We start from the raw sequence: 20,884 nt of genomic DNA, 5'->3' as shown, positions 1-20,884 counted from the left end.
GACTCATTACATATTTATTTCAGTTACATCCTGTACCATACTGTAGTAGTTCTTTCTACTTACGGTACAAGTTTCATCGAGCTATGTTACTTGGCTATTACACATTCTGCAAAAGCTATTTTCCTCCTTAAGTTTTACACAACACTGTAGCTCTAATCTGTCACAATGCAAAGAACACTCTACAAGAAGTTACTTCTTCAACAATATAACACAGTTCAAATCGTCGTTCGACCCTCCACATTTAGGTTTTCAGTGATTTTCCCAAATCGATCAAGTCAAAACTAAATCTGTACTCCACAAGCAAACTTATCGTGTATAGCTGAGAGACCGCTAAAATTTCCCCTCTCGTGATTTCATCAGTGAGTGTTTCGTCTCTAATGACGTCGTCGACGTAACGTTAAATCTTGATCTTCCTTCTTTTATAACGACAAATATATTTTCTATGGGGAGATATGGTAAGTGTTGCAAGTGACTGTTTTCTTCCAGTCACAGTCGCGATTTAATATAGGCGATTACCACTTTCGGCAGTTTACGGCAATTTGGAAAAGAAGAAAGAGGGAAAGGGGGAGATATTTACGTGCGTGTGATAAACCCCTTTCCTCAAAAATTTCCTTCCTTCATAGGTCCCCTGTGCTATCACAGATGACATGCCACTGATCTCATTTGTACGAAGATTGCAATACATGCGGTGTGCCTATTTGCTTCCATCGCCCCGAGTGGAAAGCAGAAGTTCTAATTAATGTTCACCAACCTGCAGTCTTCTATATACCCGCACAAACCATCTGTTATCGGTACTTCACACCACATAACGTCATCTTACCGCTGCTGCCTTCTCAACTGCTCTAAGAATAGCTTCTACACTGAAGCGCCAAAGAAACTGGTACAGGCAGGCGTATTCTACAAAGATATGTAAAAGGCAGAACACAGCGCTGCGGTTGGCAAAACCTGTATAAGACAATAAGTGTCTGACGCAATTGTTAGATAGGTTATTATTGCTACAATGACAGATTATCATGATTTAAGTGAGTTTGAGCATGGTGTTATAGTCGGCGCACGGGCGCTGGGACACAGTGTCTCGGAGGTAGTGATGAAATGAGGATTTTCCCATTCGACCATTTCACGAGTGTAACGTGAATATCACGAATCCGGTAAAACATCAAATGTCCGAGATCTCTGCGGCCGGAAAAAATCCTGCAAGAACGGGGCCAACGATGACTGAAGAGAATCGTTCAAAGTGACAGAAGTGCAAACCTTCCGCAAACTGCTGCAGATTTCAATGGTAGGCCATCATCAAGTCTCATCGTGCGAACCATTCAACGACACATCATCGATACGGGCTTTCGGAGCCAAAGGTCCACTCGTGTACCCTTGATGACTGCACGACACAAAGCTTTACGCTCGCCTGGGCCTGTCAAGAGCGACATTGGAAACATGTTGCCTGGTCGGACGAATATCGTTTCAAATTGTATCGAGCGGATGGACGTGTACGGGTATGGAGACAGCCTCATGAATTCATAGACCCTGCTTATCAGCAGGGGACTGTTCAAGCTGGTGTAGGCTCTGTAATGGTTGGGTCATGTGCAGGTGGAGGGATATGGGACCCCTGATACGTCTAGATACGACGCTGACAGGTGACACGTACGTAAGCATCCTGTCTGATCACCTGCATCCATTCATGTCCGTTGCGCAGACGGACCTGGGCAATTCCAGCAGGACAATGCGACACAAATCCAGAATTGCTACAGAGTCATTTACAGGACACTGACATCGCGTATACATAGTTAGACATTGCGGTTGACGACTGCATGAGTATCTGTTCGGGATGGCGGGGAGGAGAAAAGAAGCGAGTGGAGCACACGTACACAAATCTTGGCGGAGGCCCTCGTCCAAACTTCTCGCTGCCCGTAATTTGCGTCTCGCGATGAGCGGCGTCCGAAGAGGTATTAAGAGAGAAGAGGGTGGGCTGGCGGTGAGTAGCGGACGTGGAGTAATGACCAAAGGCGGCAGGCAGCGACGAGGAGAGGCGGCGGAGACGAAAGGGTTGCAAGCGTCTCAACAGCTGCTACCTCTGTTGCGAGTACTGAGATTTGTTATTATTTCATTTTTTTCATCCGAGCTCTGACTGGTTGGACGCGGCTTCCCTACGAATTCCTCTACTGTGATTAACCACTTCGTCTCACAGCAGCACTTGCACCCTACATCGTCAATTATTTGTTAGATACGAGGGTTGTTTTTTAAGTAAGGGCCGTTTTTATTTTTTAAAAATGATACAAATACTTTTGCCAAAAAACTTTTATTTTCTGATTCTACACACTTTTACCTATTTTTCTACATAGTTGCCTTGTTTATTTAAGCACTTGTCATACCGTACAACTAAGTTTTTAATTCCCTCTTCAAAGAATTCGGCCGCCTGCTCCGACAGCCAAGAGTTCACAGCCGCTTTTACTTCATCGTCGTCATTGAAGCGCTGCCCGCCAAGATGGTGTTTCAGGTACCGGAAAAGGTGAAAATCGCTAGGAGCAAGGTCTGGGCTGTATGGTGCATGGTCCAAAAGTTCCCAGCCAAAAGAATCAATCAAATCCCGAGTCTTTTGAGAAGTGTGAGGCCTAGCGTTATCGTGCAGGAGCAAAACTTCTTTTGTCAGCATGCCGCGCCTTTTGTTTTGAATTGCTCTGCGGAGCTTCTTTAGAGTTGCACAGTAGGCATCTGAGTTGATTGTCGTTGATTGTCGTTCCTCGCGCATAAAGACCACTAGCAAAACACCGCGCCGGTCCCAGAACACAGATGCCATAATCTTGCGCTTTGACAGCGTCTGTTTGGCTTTGACATTGACGGGTGAGGTTGTGTGTCGCCATTCCATCGATTGTCGCTTGCTTTCGGGAGTGATATGGGATACCCATATTTCATCCCCAGTGACAATTTGACTCAACATGTCATCCCCTTCTTCCTCGTAACGAATCAAAAAGTCCAATGAAGTGGTAAATCTCTTCCCTTTGTGGTCCTCTGTGAGGAGTCTGGGTACCCACCGAGAACAGAGTTTCTTAAAGTTTAGGTTTTCAGACACAATTTTGTACAAAACCGATCTTCAAACAGCCGGCCGAAGTGGCCGTGCGGTTAAAGGCGCTGCAGTCTGGAACCGCAAGACTGCTACGGTCGCAGGTTCGAATCCTGCCTCGGGCATGGATGTTTGTGATGTCCTTAGGTTAGTTAGGTTTAACTAGTTCTAAGTTCTAGGGGACTAATGACCTCAGCAGTTGAGTCCCATAGTGCTCAGAGCCATTTGAACCATTTGATCTTCAAACTTGTGGAAGTTCCAAAGATAGAGTGGAAATTGTGAATCTTGTGTCCTCACGAATCTTTGTTTCGACTGCAGCCACCAAATCATCAGTGATCATAGAGGGCCGGCCTGAGCGTTCTTCGTCATGGACGTTTTGACGGCCATTTTTAAACTCTCTAACCCATTGACGCACTTTACCTTCACTCATTGCATTCAAGTCATAAACTTCTGTTAACTGACGATGAATTTCTGCAGCTGATAGGCTTCTCGCGGTCAAAAAACGTATCACTGACCGTATCTCACACGCGGCGGGCGATTCAATAATCGTAAACATTATAAAGTAGCACAGCGATGCGTACACGTCAGCTACAGAGCTGCAACTTGCATCAGTGTGAGCGGGAAGGATGCCGGCAAGTGGCGCGGTGGATTGTTGCGGCGTACGCGCGAACTACGGGACTATACGCGCGAACGGCCCTTACTTAAAAAACAACCCTCGTATATTCCAACATCTGTGTTCCCTGCAGTTTTTTTCCCTCTACAGTTCCCTCTAGTATCATAGAGGTTGTATTGTATTGTACTGAACTGGGGACCTAGAAACGATGGACAGGATCAGCCTCCGCCACAGCCGCAGTAGTCCACAACCCCACGACGACTACCGCAGTCCACTTCACCCCTCCGCCGTCCCATACCGAACCCAGCGTTATTGTGCGGTTCGGCCCCCAGTTGTTTCCCCGGGGAAAGTCTCACACCAGGCGAGTGTAACCCCAATGTTTACGTGGTAGAGTATTTATTGTGTACGCGTACGTGGATAAAGTGTTTGCGCAGCAATTGCCGACATAGTGTAACAGGCGGAATAAGGGGAACCAGCCCACATTCGTCGAGGCAGATGGAAAGCCACCTTAAAAACCATCCACATATTTGTGTGGTCAGGGCTCCTCTATGGGTACATGCGTTGCCTTGCAGAAGAATCACGTCTCTGTCATCAATAAGTCACGCAGTTTGCGACGATACGCTTGTCTGACCTCCTTAAAACGTGTACGCAGCGTTTATTCCTCGATATACGTGTAAAAGTCGATATACGATAGTTACCACGCCGCTTGGAAAAAACTGACAGTCGTGACTTGCTATCACTGGCCATGGCATCTCTTTTTCTCCCTACTACCTGCTTGCTTCTTTTGATGACCGGTATTATGATGCATCCACGTGTCGTTACAGACGAAAATGTGAGTCAGAAACTAGTGTCCCTACTCCTGAAATTTAACCAAGAGGCGCTCAAACTCCTGCAGACGGTTCCATATTTCGTCAGTTGACAAAAGGTGAAGAATATGCCTGGCAAACACTTTTTCAAGCCCTAGCCATTCGTGGTAAAGGGAAAGGTGCTGCTATAACTTATCACGACGTAATCTGCAATGTTAGTTGCCATTAAACTACCGTCGCCCTGGAGAAATGGTACGGGAACAGCGAACGTTGTTGCCTGCGATGCTGATACGGGTTTGGCGAAATTACTCTCATTCTTAACGTGCTCTCGGCCCTCCAAGAATTGCTTGTGCCAAGCAAACGCTCCAGATCTTTAAACAGTCTGTTCCTTGGACTGGTCATACAGTCTCCTGATGATTTCGTGTCCGCAGCTCGTGGTCGTGCGGTAGCGTTATCGCTTCCCGCGCCCGGGTTCCCGGGTTCGATTCCCGGCGGGATCAGGGATTTTCTCTGCCTCGTGATGACTGGGTGTTGTGTGATGTCCTTAGGTTAGTTAGGTAAGTAGATCGTCTGATGCTGGATTGGAGATTTCTATGGTATACACTGTACATAATCTGATTGATCAATTCATCTCTTGTGTTTGCTTTTTGCCTGTAGATTTCGTCTTACAACCATCCTGACATGCAAAAATCTAAACACCAACGTTTCTGCCGATTCGTCTTCCAGGTCATATTAGGTTTAGACAAAGACCTGACTACTACATTATGGAGGAGCCTCTTCATGCTGGAAGAACAACCCATCCTTGTAGCCATAGGAATCTTTACCTACAATTCTGGTAGCTAGTTTTCAAGAGATTCTAGATAGATGGACCCTGTGAGACGATGCGATAACTCAACATGCAGAGTCAATGAAATGAAAACAAGTGTAGACACTCTTGAATCAGGTAATTTGTGATTAGGAAATCTGCCGTTTTCTATACAAGCGAGAGCAGTGTTTCCATTACACTATCATTCACAAATACCACATAGGGGTATTCAGCATTTGTAAATCTGTGCAGCATGCTTAAACGATGCAGCAGAACTGTCCAATGGTTCACAAACAGAGATGGAAAATTCAGTTGTGTAAACTCAAGCAGAAACTTCACAACTCGAATTTCGAAACAGAAATGAAAACTGATAGCCGGCCGGAGTGGCCAAGCGGTTCTAGGCGCTACAGTCCAGAACCGCGCGACCGCTACGGTCGCGGGTTCGAATCCTGCCTCGGGCATGGATGTGTATGATGTCCTTAGGTTAGTTAGGTTTAAGTAGTTCTAAGTTCTAGGGGACTTATGACCTCAGCAGTTGAGTCCCATAGTGCTCAGAGCCATTTGAACCATTTTGAAAACTGATAAATAAACTTGACAATGGAAACGTATATAACCAGTGAGTCTCTTTGACTAACATAAATTGGACACATTTTGAATGGAATATTTTATTGGAATGAGACTATACTATCACCTCCAAAAATATTTATTTGTTCTGGTGAAATGTCATGTATGTATAATAATCCAGGTCAGTGGAGTAAAATCAGTTGATAAGCAACACTGTGAACTGGCTAAGTGGTCAAGTCTGTCACAACTGCCAACTTATTATCGTCTCATATTCTATACCGATACAATGGGTTCCTTATGTAACTACACACATGTGAAGATCATCAAGTATGATAGAATTTAATTATGTCAAAGACACAAATGTTAAGAGGGCAAAATAAAAGACATATTTTAAACATGGGTTTATTATGAAAATTTCTGCCACCACCAGGATTCGAACCCGTTATTGCTAAGTGGGCTACGGCTGTTGATGGCGCTGTTTCTATTGTGTGCAGAACGACAACATTAGGCGTACCAACACACAGGCATTCCCCTCGTTCAGCTTTAACAGCATGTAGACGGGGTTGTGGCGCGAAGACAGCTGACTAGTGAAGTAGGTGAAATTCAATTTGGAGCCATTTTAGGGACCAGGAACTGCTTTTTACATTATGTAGAGGCGCTGTCTCGCCACAAATAATCTTAGGAGCGTCCGGGCCCTCGCGGGAAGTTCTAATGAGCAGCTTTTTAACGCGGAGTTGTAAATTAATGTATTCATGAAGTTGGCGCTAACGGCCAAGTTTGTGCAGGCGCCACGAGAAGAGGGGTCGGCGCTGCAGTCGCACCTCGACGGCTCTTCCGGGAAGCGACGCTCGCCCCCAGGAGACAGAGAGCCTTTGTCGATCTGCGAGCCAGCCGTAGCAGCGGATGCGCTCGAATTCTCGGAAACCCAAAACGAGAGAAGTAGACCGACACGAGCAAAATTCGTGCATCGCAATAATCATCCGTTCATTCGCTTTGTCAGTATAATGGCACCGAAACTGAATATGACATGGAGAAAGCGGAAACACTGAAGTAGGTCTTCAGAAGTTGTTTCACCGCGGAAGTAAGGAATACGGTTTGTTCGTTCAATAACCTCCGCAGCGTAGAAATGGCTGTTGTAGAGGTAAGAAGTCAAGGGCTCAGCGATCAGTCGCAAATGATGTTGTCTATCGAGATTCCGGTGCTTGGGAGGCCACCCTCAGTGCAGTTACATATAATTTAAAACATTAAAAACACTTGTATATGCTCATAATCCCAACTGGACTACTCATGTCAGAGGTTGAACTCACCGTCATGAGTAGTTCAGTTGGGATTGTGTGCATATACATGCGTTTTTAATGTTTTAACTTACATTTACTGCTCTAAGATGGACGCACAGAGATCGAAATCTAGATACACAATAAACGTCATTTGATACTGACTGTTGCACCGTTTACTGCTTGAATTAAATACCGTCGCTGGGCTTAACTGTTGCTCTATGGTTCAAATGGCTCTGAGCACTATGGGACTTAACATCTGAGGCCATCAGTCCCCTAGAACTTAGAACTACTTAAACCTAACTAACCTGAGGACACCATACACATCCATGCTCGAGCAGGATTCGAACCTGCGACCGTGGCGGTCGCGCGGTTCCAGACTGAAGCGCCTAGAACCGCTCGGCCACAACGGCCGGCTGCCCTATGGAATCAAACCTGTCTGCGGTAAGTTAGACAACCATCTAAAATCGCTGAACAGCGGAAAGGCATCCGGGCACGATGACTGTACCGATGGGGTTTTACCGAGACTGTGCGGAGGAACTTGTTGCCGTTCTAGTAACACTTTTGTCTGGTCCGTGGAGCAACGATCGGTACCATCCCATTGGAAGAAAAGGGCATGCCAGTCACGTTTTTGAGACTGGATGTAGGACTTCCTACCAGGTAGAGCTCACCACGCTTTTGTTACTAGAACAAAATCGCCACATGCAAAAGTAATTTCCGGAGTACCTCAAGGGGCTGAGTGAGATGACGCAGTGGTTAGCACACTCGACTCGCATTCGGGAGGACGACGGTTCAAACACGCGTCCAGCCGTCCTGATTTAGGTTTTCCATGATTTCCCTAAATCGCTTCAGGCAAATGCCAGGATGGCTTCTTTGAAAGAGGACGGCAGACTTCCTTCCCCAGCCATCCCTAATCTGATGGGACCGATGACCTCGCTGTTTGGTCCCCTCTCCCAAATCAGCCAGCCAGTACCTCAAGGGGCATTATAGGGTCCTGATTACGAGACAGGGCACTGTAGGAAACCCAACAGAGCATGGGTCACTGGTGCAGGGACTTGCCATTGAATCTGAACGTGAATGAATGTGTTCGATTACACTGTTGTCAACAAATCACTGTAAACAGTAAGTGCCATAAAATACCTAGGTGTAGCTATCCTGAGTGACCTAAAATGGAATGACCACTTCAGATTAATTGGAGGAAAAACAGATGCCAAGTTCAGATGTCAAGTTGAGATTCATTGGAACAATCTTAATAAAATATAGTTTACCACTAAAAATAATTTGTTCAATTAATTTTTGCGTATTAATCATCAGTTTGGGACCTTTACCAGGTTGAATTAACACAGGAGAATGACAGGATCCTACGATGAGCGGCGTGCTTAGTCATGGGCTGATATTCAATACCAATGGCAGACGGGAGATGAGATTGCGGGAATAATCCGGAAACATACATTCAGCGAAATTTCCATTACAGGAAAATCAGAGAAACTGGAGCTAATAAGGAGGGTTACCGACAATCATTCTTCCAACGGGCCATTTGCGAATGGAACAGGGAAGAAGGACCAGTTAATGGTACCATAAATAGCCTCCGCCACATATCGTTAGGTGGCTTGCACGGAATCGATATTGATGTACAGTGTAGGTGAAAAGTAAGTGTCTGTCGGACACGGCTAATATCCCCAAAAGAATTGTTCTATTTTATTGAAACAAGATTTATTATAATCACTAGAATGTTACAAATTCGAATTCCACATAGACGCCAGCATTTTCCGTCGATTTTTCCAGCCATTTGGGAACGTTCTTAACCAACGGCAATGCTTGTGGTACTTTAATAAAAAAATACCGAATGAGAGCTTTCAAATCATCTAGCGCACTTGTTATCGTCAGATAAACTTCTCTTCTCACCCCCCCCCCCCCCCCGCCCCAGACGTCTTGGTGCGACGGAAGAGTGACGGCACACTTGGTCACTCGGTGTACAGAAAGCCCACTCATACAGACCTGTATCTACAAGCTACTAGTTGCCACCATCCAGCACAAACAATGGGCGTCCTCAAAACCTTGGTCCACCGTGCCCATACTATCTCTGACGCCGACAGTCTTCAAGCGGAACTGGAACACCTGCAAAAAGTATTTTTGAAGAATGGCTTTTCACCTAGGCAAGTGAACAGAGTGACCTACAAACGACGGAACAAGGAAGAGGAAGAGGCCTTCAGGTCGACTGTTTATCTACAATTTATTGGGAATATTTCTTCACAGATAGGCAGAATATATAGAAAGTATCAAGTGAGAGTCATCTTTCGCCCTCCTTCCAAAATTTCATCACTGGTGGGATCCGTTAAAGACGACCTGAGCCTGCGTAAACCAGGTGTTTACAAAATTCCGTGTGAATGCGGCAAATCATATATAGGGCAAACAACACGAACTGTGCAGGAACGCATTGTGGAACACCAACGGCATACTCGCCTTCTCCAACCCACCAAGTCCGCAATCGCCGAACATTGTATTTCCACAGACCCTTCCATGAATTACAACGACACAAAAATTTTGGCCCATACATCAAACTTTTGGAGCTCGATTATGAATGAATCTGTGGAAATAAGATTGTCTGACAACGAGACTCTCATCAATCGAGATAGCGGTTATCAGCTGAACTCTGCTTGGAATCCTGTTATAGAGAAACTTCGTAGTCGACGTAGTTATCTGCATAAAGATGGAAATCGACCTGACACCGGTACGCCAGGCTTTCACAGTGGAGGGCGCGAGGCGCAGCGCACGGAGCCGTTATGAACGCGCACGCTGAGCAGCGCATGCGCAATGTCACCTCAGAAGGCTTTAAATAGCGGAGCTCAGCGCGTACTCGCCAGGGTCTGGACCCCTCCACCATCCTCCACACCTATAAGTCCCTCATCCGCCCTATCCTCTGCTACGCCCATCCAGCCTGGATCTCCGCCCCCCCTTCCTTTTATAAATCCCTCCAAATCCTTGAACGCCATGCTCTCCGCCTTGCCTATCGCATCCGTCTCCCCTCCCCCACGCGGATCCTGTATGATCTTATCCCCTTCCCCCACCTCCTCCTCTTCCTCGAAAGGATACGAATCCTATACACCTCCCGTAAACTCGATCCTCCTCACCCGCTCGTCTCCCCGATCCTCTCCCACCCCCGCCCGCTGCCGCGCCTGTACTCCCATGTCCCACCCGGTCTCCATCTCTCCACCCTCCTTACCCTCTCCCAAGGTGGCTTCCGCCAGCTCCCCCTCCCTGATGATGTACTCGTCCCCTCCATCTACCCCTCCTATCAACTTTGACCCTGCCCCCCCCTCACTCCTGGTGTCCTTTCCCTTAGGCACCCTCCCTCCTTTCTCTTCCCTTCCCTTCTCTTTCCTTTCCCCCGTCCCCTCCCTCCACCCCTCTTCTTCCGGGCTTCCCCTCCCCCTTCCTCTCTCCCCCCCCTCTTTCCCTTGCCCGTGGCGTCCCTGCTCTCCCCTCTCGCTTTCCCACTCCCCCTCCTCCTCCTCCCCCTCCTCCTCCTCCTCCTCCTCCTCCTCCTCCTCTCTTGGCAGGTCCCCGGACTCGCACACGCATCGTGAACTTTCGCGCGCCGGAGATCGTCGCCCTCGGTTTAGTGTTTGTGCCGTCGTGTCTGTGCATCAGTGTTTTTCGCCGTCCACGCTCCTTCGTTCACGTGCGTCGTCTACCTCGTCAGTGTTTGTGCCCAGTGCCGCCGTTTTTTTTTTTCTTGTTGTTTCGTCGAGTGTGAACGGCTTCATGTTTTTTAACTATTGTATCTCCTGTTTTTTAAACCGCCATTCTGTTACTTGTCTGTCTCCCTTTCTTTTTTATTGTACTGCCTATGGCTGAAGAGCGGAGTACACTGTTCCGCTGCCAGCCCACCTTTGTATGGGGTGTTCAAATTACAATAAAGAAAAAAAAAAAAAAAAACAAGCGTACTCGCCAGTACTACTACAGTGGCATTCACCTGAACATGGCCAGAAGACTCTGCGCCGAAATATTGTGGCAGGAAGTTACTGATATCCGGCAGTTCTCCCGTGTTTTTATGGTACAATCAGTACGCCGGGAAAGCTATAAACATCACACTGCGCCACCTCGCTTGGCTGGCTCTGAGCACTATGGGACTTAACATCTGAGGTCCTCAGTCCCCTAGAACTTAGAGCTACTTAAACCTAACTAAACTAAGGACACCACACACATCCATAACCGAGGTAGGATTCGAACCTGCGACCGTAGCGGTCGCGCGGTTCCAGACTGAAGCGCCTAGAACCGCTCGGCCACCAGTGGCCGGTGATAAAATTCAAGGTGAAAGAATATCAATATAAGATTCGCTGATGACATTGATATCTTCAGCAAAAAAGAGAAATAATTTCTGGATATAGTAAACGAAATGAACAGTCTGTTGAGGACGGAATGTGGATTGTCAGTGCACGAAAGAGCTCAGCTTTCTTCTCGAACTGAAATGTGGCCTTCTGTGATACTGCTAAAGAGTTGACGCTAATAGTGCGTGCGTCTCGCACTACTTTGCATCCTAGCACCACCACCAACAATTTCCATACAAAATTTATGGTTATGGGATCTATGGTGAACTTTGTAGGAAGTGGTCATTCCCGGACATCCATGTCAGAAGATAATGTGCGGCTGATGTGGGAAATGTTCACCTAAAGCACCCAAAAATGTCAACGATCCGGGCAGCCTGTGAAACAGGACTATTGCAGTATATGATGCGAAATTTCCTTAAAAAGAGTCGGTGTTTCTTTCGTCGGCGCAAAATTTTCACCATAGGTTGGTGTACGGAGAAACTGTACACAATCTGGAGTGGTGCAGCTGTGTTTAACATGGGTGGATTTGAAAACCGCTACAATTCCAGTTACTGGGCAAAAGACTCTCAACATGCCTCCGCTGAGAAACTGCTTCACTAACCCAATGTAACGGTGTGACCCAGTATGACATCAAAACAAGTTATCGGCTCGTTCGTTCTTCGGATCACACAATTTTGACGTTAATTTTATCATTTCTGCTACTCCTCATTATTTTCGTCTTTCTTCGGTTTTCTCTCACAAGGGGACCCTCCATACTGTAAATAACGGATTTTGATGCGCTGCAGATATGTTATAGAGGCACTTACCCTGAGTACTTGGCTATCCGGACCTTGATTTTTGAGGAAATCGATATTGAAGTTCATTGCGTCATTCCAAGCAAGTCAGCGTAGGGCAGCGGTGAAGGTTCACGGCTACCGTTCTGTAGGTACCGTGTTCGAATCCTGCTCGCGTACTTTTTTTTTTCAAAATCGACCAAATTTTTCAATTTTGTTTCAAAGAATATCAACAAACAGTGTAAGGTATGCGAAAGTCTAAATGCTGCCGACTTGATGAAAGACAATAGAGAGGTCGCTTCTAGGGAAGATTCGTTAAAATACATTCGCTAATCGAACATCAATTCAGCGCACCTAATTTTGAAAGCAAGATTAGATACGCATGGTTCGCATCGAAATTAGCGGATGAAAGAGAACTCTTTTTGAATGCAAAAGAACTGTGTTTCCCAGTATCGCTCATGAAGGAACCGTGCGCCTGCAAGACGGTTTCTTTTATAAAAGTTGTTTCTAGGTATCACCCACAATATTGTTGTGGCACATCAAGCAATGTGGACGATGAAAAACAAGATTTTGTAATATTGTATGAAAGAAAAAATTAATAACTGAATATATCTTTATAATTTTGCACGCCTTACACTGTTTGTTGATATACTTTGAAATAAAACTGAAAAATTTTATCGATTAAAAAAAAAAAAAACACGACCAGGATTCGAACACGGTACTTCCAGCGCGGCAGTTGTGAAGCTTTACCGCTGCGCTACGGTGACTTATTCGGAATATATGTGATGTTACGGGTACACAAATCGCGCAATAAAAAAAACACACACACACACTTCGTCTACAGGCCACAAGTGACCCATCGGGACCATCCGACCGCCGTGTCCTCCTTAGAGGAGGATGCGGATGGGAGGGGAATGGGATCAGCACAACGCTCTCCCGGCCGTTATGATGGTATTCTTGACCGAAGCCGCTACTGTTCAGTCGAGTAGCTCCTCAACTGGCATCACGAGGCTGAGTGCACCCCGAAAAATGGCAACAGCGCATGGTGGCCTGGATGGTCACCCATCCAAGTGCTGACCACGTCCGACAGCGCTTAACTTCGGTGATCTCACGGAAACCGGTGTATCCACTGCTGGAAGGCCGTTGCCCACACAAATCGCGCAATGAACTTCAAAATCGATTTTTCTCAAAAACCAAGGCCCGTCGCTAAAAACCGATTGTCAGGTAGGGCAAGTGTATCTACAACATATTTGAAGAGCATCAAAATTCGTGATTTACAGTATGGAGGGCCCCCTTGTCAGTCCATATTCTGCCCTCAGTAGCCTGATCGTTTCCTACAGTTTTTTATCTTTCCCAATGAGAATAGGAATGTCATCGGCGAACCAGTTTCTTTCACACTGAGTTTTAATCCGTTCTCCTGAAGGTGTCCTTAATTTTCATCATTGTTGTTCTGTGTAGGGACTGAACAGTGGAGGGAAAGACTGCATTCCTCTCTTTCTTGGTCTTCCACTGTTATTGTTCTTACACAGATTGTACATTACTCGTAATTCCTCATAGCTACACTTATTTTTCTGATAATTTCGGACACCTTGCGCCACTTTACATTGTCTAACACTCTAGCACTTTTTCTAGATCGACAAATCCTATTGCATAGCAATTAGTTGCTGTGTTTCGTTGACTCTTTTCTTCTCAATCCTATGGTCGTATTACACTCCTCCGCAACATGGAACATGATTATGTGGAATGTTGGAATTGCGACGCGAACCAGCAGCCTACCCCGTTACGACAGCGACAGTAGCGCCGGCGGTGTGAATGTTTGCGACACCTGCCGGCGTCGACCTAGAACGGCGGCGCGCGCTGCGCACAGCGGCACTGGCCAACGTGCCATTGTCCGCCTCGCTTCATTAGCATAGCGGCACAACTTGCCATCGATTAGTAATATGGGCCGCATTTCGAACTAACCTGAAACCGCCGCTCTGCTTGTGCAGCGCCCATCGTCGCGCCGTGGTTGAGCGTACCGCAGTCCATACACGCACTACAGCCGTGGAAAACAGAGTGATATTCTATACGAGTATCGCACTACCAGGAAGAAGTGAATACTGGAACCGTTCACATTTTTGGTAACACACAGGCGTAATGTACACTACTGGCCATTAAAATTGCTACACCAAGAAGAAATGCAGATGATAAACGGGTATTCATTGGACAAATATATTATACTAGAACTGACGTGTCATTACATTTTCACGCAATTTCGGTGCATAGATCCTGAGAAATCAGTCCCAGAACAACCACCTACGGCCGTAATAACGACCTTCATACGCCTGGGCATTGAATCAAACAGAGTTTGGAATGCGTGTACAGGTATAGCTGCTCATGCAGCTTCAACACGATAGCACAGTTCATCAAGAGTAGTGACGCGTATTGTGACGAGCCAGTTGCTCGGGCACCATTGACCAGAGGTTTTCAATTGGTGAGAGATCTGGAGAATGTGCTTGCCAGGGCAGCAGTCGAACATTTTCTATATCGGTTGGAGACTTTCTTCATGTCAGCACGTCGTAGGTGTCGCCACCGGCGCCAACCTTGTGTGAATGCTCTGAAAAGCTAATCAGTTGCATATGACAGCATCCAGAAAGGCCCGTACAGGACCTGCAACATGCAATCGTGCATTATCCTGCTGAAATGTAGGGTTTCGCAGGGATCGAATGAAGGGTAGAACCACACGTCGTAATACATCTGAAATGTAACGTCCACTGTTCAAAGCGCCGTCAATGCGAATAAGAGATGATCGAGACTTGTAAACAATGGCACCCCATACCACACTCCGGGTGATACGCCAGTATGGCGATGACGAATACACGCTTATAATGTGCGTTCACTGCGATGTCGCCAAACACGGATGCGACCATCATGATGCTGTAAACATAACCTGGGTTCATCCGAAAAAATGACGTTTTGCCATTCGTGCACCCAGGTTCGTCGTTGAGTACACCATCGCAGGCGCTCCTGTCTGTGATGCAGCGTCAAGGGTAACCGCAGCCGCGGTCTCCAAGCTGATACTCCATACTGCTGCAAATGTCGTCGAACTGTTCGTGCAGGTGGTTGTTGTCTTGCAAACGTCCCCATCTGTCGACTCACGGATCGAGACGTGGCTGCACGATTCGTTACAGCCATGCGGATAAGATGCCTGCCATCTTGACTGCTAGTGATACGAGGCCGTTGGGATCCAGCACGGCGTTCCGTATTACTCTCCTGAACCCACCGATTCCATATTCTGCTAACAGTCATTGGATCTCGACCAAAGCGAGCTGCAATGTCGCGACACGAGAAACCACAATCTCGATAGGCTACAATCGGACCTTTATCAAAGTCGGAAACGTGATGGTACGCATTTCTCCTCCTTTCACTAGGCATCACAACAACGTTTCACCAGGCAACGCCGGTCAACTGCTGTTTGTTTATGAGAAATCGGTTGGAAACTTTCCTCATGTCAGCACGTTGTAGGTGTCACCACGGGCGCCAACCTTGTGTGAATGCTCTGAAAAGCTAATCATTTGCATATCACAGCATCTTCTTCCTGTCGGTTGAATTTCGCGTCTGTAGCACGTCATCTTCGTGGTGTAGCAATTTTAATGGCCAGTAGTGTACATGTAACGTAATAACCCTGGCCACGCTCTTCGTGCGTCTTTGACACGCGTCGTGACATGGAAGCTATGAGATCGAGGTCGGTTGTATTATCTTGTTGAAAAATGCTACTTCCGTCGGGAAACATGATCGTCAGGAAGGGGTGTACGTGGTCTGCAGCCAGTGTACGATGTTCCTTGGGCGTCATGGTGCCTTGCTCGAGCTCCACTGGACCCATGGATGCACTCGTGAATATTTCCGAAAGCATAATGGAGCCGTCACCAGCTTGTCCCGTCCCGCAGTAGAGGTGTCAAGGAGCTGTTACCCTGGAAGACGACGGATCCGCACCGTCCCATCTGCATTATGAAGAAAGTACCGGAAGTCATCAGACCATGCAACGCTCTGTCATTGCGCCAACGTCCAGTGCCGAAGGTCACGCGCCCGTTTCAGTCGCAGCTGCCGGTGCCGTGATGTTAACATTGGCACATGCATGGTCGTCGGCTGCGGAGGCCCACCGTTACGAGCGTTCGGTGCACTGCTTGTTCACTTGTACTCTGTGCCGGCCTACCACGTCGGACATCTGTTATGAGGGGTAGCCGTCGAACCCCAAGACCTTGGTTTCACCACGTGTTGAAGACACACACCACAGCACTACCCGAAAACCCGAGAAGTTGTGTAGTTACCGAAACGCTCATACAGAGCCTCCAGGCCATCACAGTCTGTCCTCCAAGAAACTCAGACAGATCTCGCGCCTTTCCCGGACAGCACGCTCACTGGTACTACATGCACCGTGTGTGTGTGTGTGCCTGACGAGCACTCTTCGCCAGGCGACACTGCTATCGCCTGGACAGGTTTATATCGAAAGCACGTCGGTGGTGATAATGTTCTGGCTGATCAGTGTACGCGTTCGTGAGAGGCCATTATAGTTGGCGTCACGAACTGTGGCGGTTGAGTTTAGGTTTGTTCTGCGCACCTAAGTTGCGCAATGTCTAACAGCCAATGAGCGTTCAGTAGTGTTGTGAGCGCTTTGCTGTGAATGTCATCGCCAGTGCGAGCATAAAACGTGATCTACCGAGTTATTTATATAAACTTTTTATTACATATGTTGCTAGTTGTCATCGATGATGTTGGTGTAAGCGGCAAAATTTTGTACAAGCGAGCAGGAGATATAATTTGCTTCCATCGAGCGCAAAGCACTTGTATTCGCATACCGCAGCCGTCGCTTGGAACCGGCAACTATGTAGTCCCCATCCGTGCCTAGACCTGTGCGAGCCACTACCGTTCGTGAATCAGACTGCAACAAAATAAGGAACCCCTAGTGATTAAACAATAATTTTTTAGATTAGCACTTCGCCAGCCAGGGTGGCCGAGCGGTTCTAGGAACTACAGTCTGGAACCGCGCGGCCGCTGCGGTCGCAGGTTCGAATCCTGCCTCGGCCATGGATGTGTGTCTTTAGGTTAGTTAGGTTTAAGTAGTTCTAAGTTCTGGGGGACTGATGACCTTAGAAGATAAGTCCCATAGTGCTCAGAGCCATTTGAACCATTTTTAGATTAGCGTTTCACCGGAGTGCAAGCACTCTGAGCTCGTGAAACGTCAGAGTGCAGCCGCCCCAGCCCCATTTTGCAGATTCCAGACCTAATCTATACGAGTGACTTTCTCGTGAATTTTATGTAGGGCTATAACTTCCATTTCAAAGATCCCCAAGCATTAAATATCAATTAACTTGTTATTAAAAATTCAGAGAGAAAATAGTCTTTAATAGACATACCACACCGAAGTGCAGTGTTCCTGAATCTGACTTCGGATGCCATCAACCAACAACTGTTAAATTATAAAAATTCAAGCGATCCTTCTTGTCCCTCGAGGAGACGCACTGGTACAATTAACACGATGTGTCGACGGTTATGAGTGAAGGTAGGACATGAACCCTCTGAGCTCGCATTCGGGAGGACGACGGTTCAATCCCGCGTCCGGCCATCCCGATTAAGGTTTTCCGTGATTTCCCTAAATCGCTCCAGGGAAATGCCGGGATGATTCCTTTGAAAGGGCACGGCCGACTTCCTTCCCCGTCCTTCTCTAATCCGATGAGACCGTTGATCTTGCTGTCTGGTCTCCTCCCCCAAACAACCGAACCCAACACAACTCTCTGTGTGTTGGGTCTGTAAGTCCCACAGGCCGCCCACGGCCATTGTCCCTCCCAGCAGTCCTATTTTTTAGGTCAGGAGCTCGCCGGAGTGCAGTCACTGGGAGGTCATAAAACCTTTAGAGTGCAGCTTCTCCAACCCCAGTTTGCCAGCTTGTCTTCAGACCAACGGTAGCAGCAAGACGACTCCAACACGATGCAGTATGCTCTTGGCACTTTCCGACTTGAAGCAGAATACATTTTGCCTGTTGATTACTTTGGGCACTCGTGTATAGGTGTCACCATTCCCAGTCGTCTCACGCGACTACATAGCGCTGCTGCTATGAGATGACACTCTCTGCCATGTGGTAAGCAGGCATCACCTACACCTCCATTGTCACCTCCATCGCAGTCTCATAGCTGTAACTCTCTGTGTAGCATCTTCATTCCTACGCGAATTCAGCGCTCTCCAGCACAATGAAACTCGCCAGTGAAGGCCGCTTTTAGCAGTGTATTTATGAATATGTTTGACTATCAAACTTTGATCTGTCGTATTAGTGTCAAATTCGTTGTCTATCTTCCTCAGTCTCCGACTCAGTTGGAATCCCCTGTGAGAAGAAACCAAGTACCGGATTTTTTCCAGCGTATATCGGTTCCACATTAACGCATTAGTGTATCTACCAATTTTCACTGCCATACTATAATTACAGCCCACATTGGACCTTCGTGAGTTGTTGTACTGTACTCAGAACCACCCGATAGAATGTCTTCCGCTGTCGAGGTTGAGTTGTATCTCAAATCTATTCCCGGCAGCTTGCAAATGTACGCCTCAAAAGGCGGATCCAGCTGCTAGGACCTCAAAAATCTGTGGCGAGCAGGTTAAAAACAACTTCCTGGAATATACACTCCTGGAAATGGAAAAAAGAACACATTGACACCGGTGTGTCAGACCCACCATACTTGCTCCGGACACTGCGAGAGGGCTGTACAAGCAATGATCACACGCACGGCACAGCGGACACACCAGGAACCGCGGTGTTGGCCGTCGAATGGCGCTAGCTGCGCAGCATTTGTGCACCGCCGCCGTCAGTGTCAGCCAGTTTGCCGTGGCATACGGAGCTCCATCGCAGTCTTTAACACTGGTAGCATGCCGCGACAGCGTGGACGTGAACCGTATGTGCAGTTGACGGACTTCGAGCGAGGGCGTATAGTGGGCATGCGGGAGGCCGGGTGGACATACCGCCGAATTGCTCAACACGTGGGGCGTGAGGTCTCCACAGTACATCGATGTTGTCGCCAGTGGTCGGCGGGAGGTGCACGTGCCCGTCGACCTGGGACCGGACCGCAGCGACGCACGGATGCACGCCAAGACCGTAGGATCCTACGCAGTGCCGTAGGGGACCGCACCGCCACTTCCCAGCAAATTAGGGACACTGTTGCTCCTGGGGTATCGGCGAGGACCATTCGCAACCGTCTCCATGAAGCTGGGCTACGGTCCCGCACACCGTTAGGCCGTCTTCCGCTCACGCCCCAACATCGTGCAGCCCGCCTCCAGTGGTGTCGCGACAGGCGTGAATGGAGGGACGAATGGAGACGTGTCGTCTTCAGCGATGAGAGTCGCTTCTGCCTTGGTGCCAATGATGGTCGTATGCGTGTTTGGCGCCGTGCAGGTGAGCGCCACAATCAGGACTGCATACGACCGAGGCACACAGGGCCAACACCCGGCATCATGGTGTGGGGAGCGATCTCCTACACTGGCCGTACACCACTGGTGATCGTCGAGGGGACACTGAATAGTGTACGGTACATCCAAACCGTCATCGAACCCATCGTTCTACCATTCCTAGACCGGCAAGGGAACTTGCTGTTCCAACAGGACAATGCACGTCCGCATGTATCCCGTGCCACCCAACGTGCTCTAGAAGGTGTAAGTCAACTACCCTGGCCAGCACGATCTCCGGATCTGTCTCCCATTGAGCATGTTTGGGACTGGATGAAGCGTCGTCTCACGCGGTCTGCATGTCCAGCACGAACGCTGGTCCAACTGAGGCGCCAGGTGGAAATGGCATGGCAAGCCGTTCCACAGGACTACATCCAGCATCTCTACGATCGTCTCCATGGGAGAATAGCAGCCTGCATTGCTGCGAAAGGTGGATGTACACTGTACTAGTGCCGACATTGTGCATGCTCTGTTGCCTGTGTCTATGTGCCTGTGGTTCTGTCAGTGTGATCATGTGATGTATCTGACCCCAGGAATATGTCAATAAAGTTTCCCCTTCCTGGGACAATGAATTCACGGTGTTCTTATTTCAATTTCCAGGAGTGTAGTAAACAAGGGTTTACATAAAGTTCGAGGATTTGTCTGTCCTCTTCCTGGGTCTGTCCTCTCCCATTTGCCGTACTTTCTCTAGGCATTAAATGTCGCTGACAGTCTAGCAGTGTTGCATGGTTCAATCTACAGTGTAATCAAATTAAATTCCGACGGAGATCATGGTTGTCGTCTAACATAAAAGAATGTACAGAGAGATAAAAATTGACGCACATACTAGAAATGACATGGGGTTTTATTGAAAACAAAGAAAGCGCACAAATGACCAACTGGTGGCGCTTTGCATGATACAGAAGCAATAATTAGTATAAGAACTCATTTTTAGCAAAGTCTTTAGTCCTTATAACAGATGCTTAATACTTCGGGCATCTTTCAGCAACAATACCTGTAGTCGAGGAAAATGTAAACAGCACTGTACAGCATGTCGGTAGGTATGGTGAGAATGTTGTTTTTTAGTATTCCTAATGAGGTCTAATTAGAGTTGGACTAATGCTTGTACATGCTTAAGTACTGGAACACGTGTTATTATGATTGAGTCTACAGGACTACCGACAACGTACTGGTGATAGCTGAACTATTAGCTGAAA

The 20,884-nt window shown here is 47.6% G+C and overlaps 1 protein-coding gene and 1 pseudogene across 1 annotated transcript in view; one reads left to right on the top strand and one right to left on the bottom strand.

The window, feature by feature from the left end:
* Window positions 1–20,884, top strand: part of LOC126260102 (cytotoxic granule associated RNA binding protein TIA1-like) — a 1,041,743-nt gene that overhangs the window by 874,125 nt on the left and 146,734 nt on the right. The window lies entirely within an intron of this gene.
* Window positions 13,252–13,369, bottom strand: LOC126261276 (5S ribosomal RNA; annotated as a pseudogene).

The sequence above is a fragment of the Schistocerca nitens genome, chromosome 5 (assembly GCF_023898315.1).
Source record: "Schistocerca nitens isolate TAMUIC-IGC-003100 chromosome 5, iqSchNite1.1, whole genome shotgun sequence".
NCBI lineage: Eukaryota > Metazoa > Arthropoda > Insecta > Orthoptera > Acrididae > Schistocerca > Schistocerca nitens.
The sequence above is the reverse complement of the archived record's forward strand: the minus strand, read 5'-3'. Positions and strand labels throughout refer to the sequence as shown.